This window comes from Aegilops tauschii, chromosome 7 (assembly GCF_002575655.3).
Source record: "Aegilops tauschii subsp. strangulata cultivar AL8/78 chromosome 7, Aet v6.0, whole genome shotgun sequence".
NCBI lineage: Eukaryota > Viridiplantae > Streptophyta > Magnoliopsida > Poales > Poaceae > Aegilops > Aegilops tauschii.
This window is the reverse complement of record NC_053041.3, coordinates 20,948,592-20,960,298: the sequence shown is the minus strand read 5'-3', so window position 1 is coordinate 20,960,298 and position 11,707 is coordinate 20,948,592.

The following is an 11,707-nucleotide window of genomic DNA, read 5'->3' as shown; positions in this document are numbered from 1 at the left end:
TCAGCCCAAAACTCGAGACTTAGTACACGAAGAGCATCACAATAGACGAAGACCCTTTTTGTTGGCAGAGAAGAAATTATTTTGTAATGTCTTGATCTTATTTTCTTTTCGAAAGAAGGATGACCCCCAATTTCTGCCTCGGCGATGCATATAATCATTTTATAAATTATTTATCAAGACCTTAGAGCATCTACAACTGGATCCCTCAAAGCCGTCTCAAACGCCCGGGCAGGCCGCCCGGTCGCTGCCCGATCACGATTTTTTGAGCCAAACGGGCCTCTCAAGCGGTCCTCAAACGCCCGGGCTGACCGGCACCCTCCATATACAGCCCAAATATGGGGCGGATATGGTGGCGCCCAGGCATGCCCGGGCATGCCCGCCACGTTAGCTTGCGGCATGGCCCCACAAGGAAACGCCCGGAAACACGGCGGTCCGACGGACGCCGCGTCCGTCGCCGCGCTGTGAGGGCCACGTGGTGCCGCTCCGGCTCGCTGCCCAAGATGAAATCCGGCTATTTAAGCCGGACGGCGTCCCCAACCCTTACCCAACCCACTTCCCCCTCTCCGTGCCGACTGTCCAAGCCCATCCACCTCCTTCCTCTCCCGCTCCGGCGCTCTGTCCACGCTCCGGCACTCCACCATTGTCCGGAGCAAGATCACGTACTATGCCATGTCGAAGCCGGAGCGCCGCAACGAGATCCAACAGCAGATCCGGGCGAGGGAAGCCGCGCGCGCCGCCCGGATCGTTGCCGAGCTGCCTCTGGACTCGCCGGAGCCGGAGGTGGAGGAGGAGCAGACGGGGGAGGGGGAGGAGGATGAGGAGCAGCCGGGGGAAGAAGAGGAGGAGGAGATGGCTCCGATGCAGGCGGAGGAGGTGGACTACGCGGTGGAGCTGGACAAGCAGGTACCGGCCTTCAACATGGAGCAGACGGAGGCGGAGTTCGCCGTCACCCAGTCCGACGAGATGGCCGAGCAGCAGGCCATCCTGGAGTCCATCCAGGATGAGGCCTATGTGGAGGCCAACCGGGTGTTCCTCTGGGTGTAGCAGGCAGAGACTGACAGCTCTTCGACGAGCTCGACGCGGATATAGATGTGGAGGAGGCCGGAGGAGTCGGAGCTGCAGCTGCCGCCCATGCTGCCAGAGCCGGGCTTGAAGATCGTCGACATCTCCGATGACGAGTAGCTAGGTGATCGTTGTACGTAGGTATATGCACCGTGTTGAGTATATTGATTATTAGGAAAGTCAAGATAGACTAGGATTTGTTCTCGCTTGTCTTGTACTCCAAGTAGATCATTGTACTCCTATATATATATGCCCACGAGGCTCAAGCAACACAACAACTATTCCACCAAACCTCTCTCTCCTTTCCAACATGGTATCTATTTCCGGGTTCTAAACCCTAGCCGCTGCCGCTTCCGCACCCGCGCGCCGTCCCTAGGGCTGTCGGCCTCCATGACCGCCGGGGGCCGCGCCGCCCGTACCTAGGGTTCGTCCGCCAGTCGTGTTGACTGGCTGCCCTAGAGAGTCTTTTCCCGAGCCCTTGCTCCGAGTTTTTTCGCTCTCTCGCCGGTCGTTTTGATCGGCATTTTCTTTTTGGTTTTCCGATCTTTGCTTGATCGGTTTGCGTCGCCCGCCGCCGCCATCGACACCCCGCGCCTCTACTCCGACACCGGCGTGCCCGGCTGGCTACTTGACCGACCCGACGGCCTCGTGCGACAGGCGGCCCCTCAAGGCCGTCGTCCGTGCGCCGGCCCGCCTGTCGCCCTGCACCGGCCATCACTGCCCTACTCCAACCGGACACCTGCATCGCCTACACCCAACGGCATAGCCGCCGCTCGCGCGTCGGCCCGCCAATCGATCCACGCCACCCGCCTCCACCGCATCTGCATGGCGGCCCTGCGGGTTGCCTCGCCAGCCTCGTCCCCGGCTGCGTCAGGCCCGTCGGCTGCCTTGAGCTCGGGCGCCGCTGCTCCATTGGTCGCTCGGGCCTCGCTGCCCCGGCGCCGGCGCTGCTTTGGTGGACCGGGTGCCGGTGCTGACGCGCTCGTTCGCACATCGTCCCACGCCGTCCATTGTCGCCAGCTTCATCTCGGACTCCGCCGCCACACCGTCTCCACCGAGCGGCGTCCCCGACCTCGCGAGCGATCGGATTGATCACTCGCCCGCCGCCGTGATCCGCCTCATCTACATCGTGCGACCGACCTGGCACGTCAGTTGGCGTCCCTCCGCAGGCCCTGTGAAGACTGTCCCGAGTTCAGCGCGCCCCTCTACCGATCGAGCAACGGGCCGCAGCTGCGTCGCCCCGTCAGGCCGCAGCGCCGCTGCCCCGTGGTTCTTCTCCCGGCTGCACCGACCCGCGTCACCGCTGCGTCGGCCCTTCGGGCCGTAGTGCCGCGGCCCGCGGTCCTCCGCCGCCCCGAGGTCGTCCGCTCCAGGCCTTCCCGTGGCTGCATCGACCCTCGCGCCGCCGCTGCCTCGCCCCGTCGGGCCGTAGCGAGCGTGGCACGCGGTCCACACCGCCGTCCTGAGTCGTTCCCGCGGTTGCACCGACCGGGGTTCCGTTGCTGCGCCGCCCCTTCGGGCCATCGCGTCACGGCCTGTGGTCCCCGCCGCCGCCCCGAGGTCTTCCCGCCGTCGCCCCGACCTGCCCGCCGCCGCTGCGTCGCCCCTTCGGGCCGTAGCGCAGCGGCCCGCTTCGCCGACCCCGCGTGTCGACTTCCCGTGGTATGCGCCGCGCCGTCTCCCTTGGCGTGGGAACGCCACCGTCCGCGCCGGTCTTCGTCACGCTGTCGGGTTCTTCGCCTCCTTCGAGCATCGCCGCCACGCTCCTAACCTAGCCGCTGCTGGGGCCGTTAGGCCGCCGCCGCCGCTCTTCTTCGGTCGCCGCCGCTACCCCCGTAGCCGCCCGTCCATCTCCTTCGTCTTCGCCCAGCACCAGATCATCGTCAGCATCGCCGTCATCTTCCCCGACCACTTCGTCTACTCCGACCACCGTTGATGATATCGGCCCCGTGCCGATTGGCGCCACAACCGTCATCGAGTCTTCTTCTCTGCTGGCCCTCCTACTCCTCGACATGACGTACAACTCATGCAGGTCCCAGTCTCCGCATGCCCGGTGCTGGCAACACCGATGCGTGCCTTCATCCACGATGTGTCCCCGGGCCTGGCAAGCCTGGTCGGCGCTTCATCAGCTTCGTCTTCGTCCGTCTACGCATGCCCGGTGCTGGCAACACCGGTGCGTGCCTTCGTCCACGATGTGTCCCGGGCTTGGAAAACCCGCCGCAATGCGTCGTCAACCACATCTTCTTCCCAGCGCACCACTACTCGGCGCCCCCTTGCGCCCGCGGCTCCACGACGACTTCTTCGACACCGGCCACCCCCACTCGACATCGACCACGGCATTCATCGCACGGCTACCTCGACCACGGCTCCACCACCTACGCTCTCGGCTACCTCAACAAACGGCACAAAGGGCTACCGCCTTGCTTGAGCAACCTTGTCAGTTGCCACTCCAGCCACGACTTGCGCGATGCATCGACTGTTACGACTGTGGGGGGTGTCTGTCAGCTTGCCTTCGGATTCTTCTCCAGTCTCACCGTCTGTGTCACTACCGTTGTGACTGCGGGCGGATATTGAGTATATTAATTATTAGAAAAGACAAGATAGATTAGGATTTGTTCTGGCTTGTCTTGTACTCCAAGTATATCATTGTACTCCTATATATATGTCCACGAGGCTCAAGCAATACAACAACTATTCCACGAAACCTCTCTCTCCCTTCCAACACACCGAGAATGTTAATTAGAGTGAACTCCAAAGATCGGGCATTTGTTGAGACGCTAGGTCTACCAATGCACATAACACCCCCGATGTGGGACCCAACCATAACCGGAACACAGCGAGTGTCCACCGGAGATAGTTCGTCCACTGGGCGGTAGGGATGTGGTAGCTTTACACTTGAAGCCTGATGGCCAAGTCGCATGCATAACCGAGCATTAACCACCGCCGGCGCCACAGGACACTTCACCGCATGTACCCACATTTTGACATATTATCACCCGAAGGAGGCCGACATGCAACACAAAAAATAGGATGCATTCCTCATCCATGTACACAAATGAAGGTGACCATGAAAATCTTGTCGCTCAGCGGGTTCAGCCATGGATCATACAGCACTCGCGGTGAACTACAGGATCCGAGACCGCGGCCTCGTCCATGGCTGGCGACGCTACAGGTGTTCGTGGCGCCGAGACACAATAATGACCTCACCCATACGCGCTGCACATGCTCCTGCCTCCTCAGCTCCATCCAACGCAGTTAGGAACCCTGCAGCATGCACGTGAAGCCACGAATTTTGCCTTCACACTCACGGGCCACTGCTCCTGCACTACCTTGTCGATCCCGTTGCTTGAACAAAAGAGGGATCCACGTTAAGTTTGATCCAGCCAGCCTTTTTTTGAACAGGGCGCAACCCCTTTCCATTATTTATCATAACGGAAATACATAGTTCAGATCATCACATATCCCAATCAACTGATACCGAGCAAAGACCTCCTACCAAACTTAAGAAAACAAGAAAGGGAGCGCGAGTTCAAAGCATCACTGGGAAACCCATCACGAGCACTCGTCATCGAGCAGCCCGTTGTGGGGCAAAAATTCAGTGACACCCAACCCCTAACTAAAGCCACAAATATCAGAAGGATCGACAGTAGCAACGTCAAGATCGCAAGGCTCACAGGTGAGCAATCACACACTCGCACAGGAGTGAATCCATCGCACAAAAGGCATCAGGTCGGACCGGGATGCAGGCCTCGTCTCCAGCAAAGTTAACACCAGCTTCAATCCATCGTCGCCCTGGCTGGAGCTGCACAAATCCGCATCATCGCAGAAGCGTTCGTCTTGAGCATCTTGGCACCACGCTCCATTGCCTCCCGATTAGCACCTGTCATCAAGCCTGCCCAATATGTCAAAAAACCACAGGCAGTGTACACCACATTAAATGGTGTCTTAAGTTGTTTGTGTTCGAAAGTAGCCTGGTTGCGGCTATTCCAAATAGCCCAGCATATGGCTGCCAGGCCAAAGGTATAGAACCTGGCTCCATCAGGTAGGAATACATAACACCAGAAGAAATATTGCCATATGTTATTTGGGCACAAGTTTGTGCCCAACACACAACCCACCGTCCTCCAGATCACTCGAGCCACGGGACATGTAAAGAACAGATGTTGAGACGTTTCAATGTCTCTACAAAAGGAGCATCTTGGATTTCCAGCTCATTTTCTATTTTTCATGACCTCTCTAGTCAGAATGGCATCTTGGAACAGCTGCCAAAGGAAAATCTGAATTTTAAGGGGTATCTTAGCTTTCCAGATCCACCTATAGTCACATCCTACCAACTGTCTCTCCAGGTAGACATAGAATGATTTTGTAGTGAATTTTTTCTTCCTACCAAGGGCCCAGCTAACCTGGTCAGGTTCCGTTGACACTGGCCAGGATTTCACCACCCCTCCCAGCTTGATCCACTGATCTACAAGAGGAGGGTGCAGCCGTCTTCTAAAGAAATCATTGCCCGTAAAATTCTTAAAATCAGCCACTGTAATCTCTTGGTAGTTACAAATACCAAATAGAGCTGGGAATCGATTTCGCAAAGGGGGCTCCCCCAGAATAGTGTCACTCCACAGTCTAGTAATATCTCCAGATTTCAAGACCACCTCTCTCCCAGCCAAGTATATCTCTTTGACTTTTAAAATGGCCTTCCAAATGGGGGAATCCCCAAATTTACACTTCACCGAGGATACCGTATCATTTTTAAAGTACTTGGCCCGAACCACATCTTGCCAAAGGCCTTGTTGTATCTCCAGCTTCCACCACCATTTGGTGAGGAGGCTAATATTTTGTTCATGGAGATCTTTTACTCCTAATCCCCCCTTATTTTTGGATCTACAAATTCTATACCATTTAACCAAATGGTATCTTTTCCGACCACCAGTTTCCTGCCAAAAGAACTTTTTTCTGTGCTTGTCCAACTTCTCAATGATCTTTTTAGGGAGCATGAACATAGACATATAGTAGTAAATGATGCTTGTAAGGGAAGAATTAAGGAGTGTCAATCTTCCCCCAGAGGAAGCCGAATTACCAATCCAGGACTCACAACATTTAAGGAATTTCTCATCCACAAAACTCCAGTCAAGAGCTCGTAGAGTGGAAAAGCTTACAGGCACTCCCAGATATCTCATAGGAAAGTGCCCAATCTGGCAATTAAATAGATCAGAGTAGAAGGTTAACAGGTCATCATCCCCTCCTACACAAAGAATTTCACTCTTCAGGAAATTTATTTTGAGACCCGACATTGTTCAAATATGTAAAGTAAAAGCTTGAGATTAATTGCAGCTTCTCTATCATGCTCAAAACAGATGACAGTGTCATCAGCATATTGAAGAATAGCTACACCCCCATTAATCAGGTCCGGGGCAAGGCCTGTCAGCAGGCCTTGTTCCTGGGCGTTGCGAATCATTTTGGACAAAGCTTCTATAGCCATATTGAACAGAAAGGGCGAGTGCGGATCTCCTTGCCGCACCCTTTTATGACTTTGGAAATAAGGGCCCGTTTCATTATTCAACTTGATACTAACAGTCCCGTTTTTTAAAATTTTTTGGATCCACCCACACCATGTAGGACCAAAGCCCCTGATCTTGTGACAATCCAGCAGGAAATCCCAGTTGATTTTGTCGTAGGCCTTTCCGAAGTCTAGCTTCAACACCACACCCACTTTCTTTTTGTGGTGCGTGTGATGAAGAACTTCATGCAAGGTAAGTATGCCATCCATAATGTTTCTATGTTTAATAAAGGCATTTTGGTGCTTACTAATGAGTTTGTCAGTGAATATAGCCACTCTGTTGTCCAAAACTTTTGTGATAAGCTTGTATGGACAGCGAAGGAGGCAAATTGGCCTATACTGCTGGATTTTTTTGGCTCCATTCATTTTAGGGATTAGGGTAATGATACCATAATTAAGACGGGCCACATCCAAAGTGTTGTTATGGAAGGCCTCAAATAGGCGCATGATATCATTTTTCACAAAGTCCCAGTAGTGTTTATAAAACTCAGCTGGAATGTTGTCCGGTCCAGGCGCACGGTTACATTCCATGCCATCAAGTGCCTTTTCACCTCCTCTTCTGTGAATGCACCAGTAAGGAGGATATTATCATCTTCATTGAGTTTTTCACTCTCAACCCACATATGAGGGGATAATCTAAAGAGGTTTCCTTTAGCCGGCCCAAAGAGCTCTTTATAGTAGGCTGTGGCATGAGCAAGGAGATTGTTGGTTCCCTCAATTGTCACTTCCCCGTCAGTAAAGGACTGAATGGTGTTTTTACGTTTTTTTCCATTAGCTACTCAATGATAAAAGGCTGTGTTGAGATCACCTTTCAGGAGCCATCTTCCATTAGATTGTTGCAACCAGAACAGCTCTTCATTGACAAGAATGTCATTGAGCTTAGTTTGCAAGCACATTTTCTTTTCGTACAGGTCTGGATCGAGGGGGCCTTCTTCCTCCTCCCGCTCAATCTCTTCCAGTTCAGTTTTAATGCACTTCTTTCTTTTCCTATTGTGACCAAAAGTATGAGAGCCCCACCCTTTAAAGTATTTCTTAAGCCGTTTCAATTTGATGTTAAGAACATCTATAGGGTCTGTAGCTCGAACTGGCTGCTCCCAAATCCTTTTGGCTGTAGGATAGAAATTCTCATCTCTCAACCAACTGAGTTCAAACCTGAACTCCCGTTGATGTGGGGTGTCAAGTTTTTTCGCCCCCGAGGAAAGTAAAAGAGGGTTATGATCAGAAACATCTCTAACCAACTTACGGACCATAACTAGGGGGAATAAATCCTCCCATTCAAAGCTCATCAAAACTCTGTCAAGTTTGTCTAAGGTGGGATGTTTTTGGTTATTGGTCCACGTATATTTACCACCACCCATGTGTATCTCCCTAAGGCACAGGGAGTTAATAAGGGAGTTGAATTTGTCTACATAAGGGGATCGACTCATAGTTTTATTTTTATCACCATTCTCTTGTAAAATATTAAAATCACCTCCCACTATGTAAGGGACCTGAATGTGCGAGCACATCGAAGCGAGTTCAATAAGGAAATCATCCTTACTGTCGTCATGAGCTGCCCCATAGACTGTTATGATCGCCCAGATGTGTTTGAGCTTAACATCATAAAGGTTTGCCTGTAAACAGAATCTACCAGAGGTCCAGGAGATCACTTCCAAGGTTTCCTTCCTGGCACCACACAGGATACCACCTGCTTTACCATTCGAGGGCACCCAATTCCAATCAAAGTTATTCATACGATCAATTTTCCTAAGATTTTTAGGAGGGAAGGTTTTCTTCATAGTTTCTTGAAGGCAAATGAAATCTAGGGAATGATCTTTGATGATGTCAGAGAAGCAGGTAGTCATCCCTTTCTTCCCTGCTCCTCTGCAGTTCCAGAACAGGCCATTCATTTGATAACATTGGTTTTTCCCTGTTTGGCATTCCTACCAGGAGGCAAGGTAGGGCTACCAATGTACTTATCAGGAATTTTTCTGTTTCTTTGACTTCTAGTTACAGGTCCAGAAATAACAACATTAGTTCTCTTCTCTCTTTTTTTTCAAGATCGAACTACAGTAAAGGATTCCTCATCTACTTCATTTTCCTCACACCACCTTAAATCCAAAGGTGTCTGATCCCCCTTCCCATTAGTTAACAGCAAAACATTGTTTCTCTGATCATTGTTATCCTCCTTCTCACCTAAGGATTCTTTGTTTCTAGCTTTTTCCAGTTCTCTAAGGATGTCGATGCTAGCAAAATCAGTATCAGGTATGTCTACACCCATTTTGACAGCTCTAAGCATTAGTTTAGGATTAGATAAAGATTCGAAGGAGTTAGTGTTTTGGGAATTACCTTCCAGATCCCTCTTTTTTGCCGCAACAACAGCTTAGATATCCACTCGCTCCAGGTTACTCTGCACATTCCTCAAGCTGAAGCGAAGATTCTCTTCCTAACAAGGGGGGGGGGTAGGTATCACCTCGATATTCATCTCAGGTGACTCCACCTTCAAAGCAGAGTTATGTTGCCCAATCACCTCCACCACCTGAGGAATTTTTTTGACCACATCAGAGTACGATTTAAGATCATTTTTATTGGCAAATTTTTTAGTCACCGAATGTTGCTGGTGAGGTGTACTTACTTTTTCCCTCTCCTCAAACTCATGTTCCATGGTATCAATGAGTAACGTAGTATGGAGTGAGTCATCAGACTCCATGCTCTCTCGTGACTCCCGAATCGGGTCAGGCACTTCTCTCTGGGGAATGGGGGGAGATTTCCCTCCAAGCCCAGTCGAAGAGCTGCCCATATTAGCTCCAGGAGTCATGTTCTGCATCTGATTTTTCTCATTGCTCCCACCTGAGTTGGAAGGCACAATTACATCTTTTTTCGCACGGTTCGGATCTTTCACCAGAACCTGCTCCACCTCATAAAAGAAGTCATAGAAGTGCCCCCCTAGGACTGATTCGGCCACCCCTGGTATAGAATCCACATTCCTACACCCAATTTTCACCCGAGCCGATGCCGGGCGGTGCAGAGTTGCAGCATCTATCTCTAGGGGTACTCCCACCAAAGAGGCCACAAAAGCAAGATTCCTTTCACTTCTTTTATCTAAAGGCAAATTACCGATTTTCACCCAGGCTACCTCCATCAACCCCTTTGATCCCATTGCAGACGACCAAGGGGTAGCATGTATAGTGGCGCCACTCGTCTTCAGAGTAACAGTTTTCACATAACAAATTTGAGCAACAGCCCGAGGATTAGGAAACCGCACCACGAAAACACCAGGGCCTATGGCATGAGCCGAGCAACGCCAACCTGTGGCCAATTAATCAGAAAGATCTAATTCCATCTGTCTGGTCGACGTCACCCCCTCAACAATAGTTACTATGATGTTGTTCGATCTCTCCTTAAGCTGACTAGCCGTACAGGAATCATGAATATAGTAAAACCCCTGTCCCCTAGCTTGAAATGCACACATTGGGGCAATACACTCCCAAGGAAGGAAAGCCACGCAGGCTGAAGCAAGGTGCCCTAGCTTGTTACATCGCTCGTAGAAAACTTGAGGGCATCGAGCAGGAATGTGTTCATGCGACTTGCAGATGGGGCATGTAAGGGGATTTTTGGTAGGGGGCACCTGAGTCACATTCTGCTTCCCGTGAGGACAGCGAATTGGGGATGAGGTTTGATGCCCCCTCCCCGTGCCCTCAGATGACGCAGCCATCAGCTTCTTCTCCACCCAGATGCCACTGTCTTGGGGATCATGATGCTTTGGCGCCGCCGCAGCATCCCAACGCGAGTTGTGGTCCGAAGCAGAGGCGGGATTGGACGAAGCAGAGACGGTGCGGTCGCCGCCGCCCTCGGCCCGCTTCCAGGAGAACTTGCTCTTGTCTCCACCGCAGCCGTATCCACGGCCGGAGATCCTCCCCGCGCCGCGTCCGGCGCCACGCCCCGCGCCGCCTGCATGGGAGGCGAGGCCACCACTTCCGTGAAGGATCTGCGGTCACCGCCTACCTTGCCTCTCCACCACCCCCAATCGCCACCAGATCTCGATCTAGGGTTTTTAGCCGCCGTCCAAAAGTGAGCGAGGGCGGAGTCTAGGTCAAGGATCTGACGAGGGGAGGAATTTATACGCCCGCAGGGCGCCCGTGGCTGCGAATGGAGGACCGGATGCGTGCCCACGTGTCGCGCATCCGCCATGGATGGTGGGGTGCGGGAGGTCGGGCCCATGTCGTCGTGTATCCGCACCCCCGTGCACCCACCCGTGTCGATCCCGTGCATCGCATCAGTCTGTCCCCTACCCACCGCCGCAATTCCCGGCGATGGGCACGCCGCCGGTGCGCGGTCCCGAATCCTAGCAAAATGACAAGGGAACGAAACCATATCACCTATATCGATGGATTCGCCCTCGCGAAGATATCGTGCATCAACCACGACTCCTCGCTCGTCCATGAGCACGAGGCGAAGCGCCTCTCGTCGGAGAACGATCTCCCCGTCGTTGAACTTGAGGGCCTGCGTCACGAGATCGCGGCGAAGGAGACCCGCCATCGCACGTCACGGTCGCAGGAGGACGTGGTCATAGCGGCCATTCCTTGGCTGTTCAGAACTGGCTGCCTCTGATCCAGCCAGCCTGGGGCTTCCGACAGTTAGCTGCGATCGGTTGATGGCTCGTAGTGGGAAACATGGTTGTCTTTCCCGTGTCCCGGTGCACGCCGAATCTCCATCCTGGGTGAAGCTTTGATGGAAAGCCACGGACGCCCTGATGTATGGACGCTTGTCCCTCCATTTTGGTGCGTGCATGAATTATCTCACTCCGTAAATACCAACCCACTACCCACCACAAGCAACAGCAGGGTCTATGTAGGCCATTATAGCATGTAGCAAGCAGCAGCATCAACCAGTCTGGGGCTCAGGGCGAGCCACAGTGCTTTAGGTCATCTTGATGACGGAATTGTTCATGCCAAAAACTAGTTCAACAGCTTCCATTTGTTGGTTTTATGGCGAGCAAGTCAGTGCTAATCCTCCATCCACTGATACGTATGTAGTTTGGTCGGCGCCTTTGTTTTCCATTTCATATAGTCCTCGACATCCCTTGATGGAAGTATGATGTTACAGCTAGCT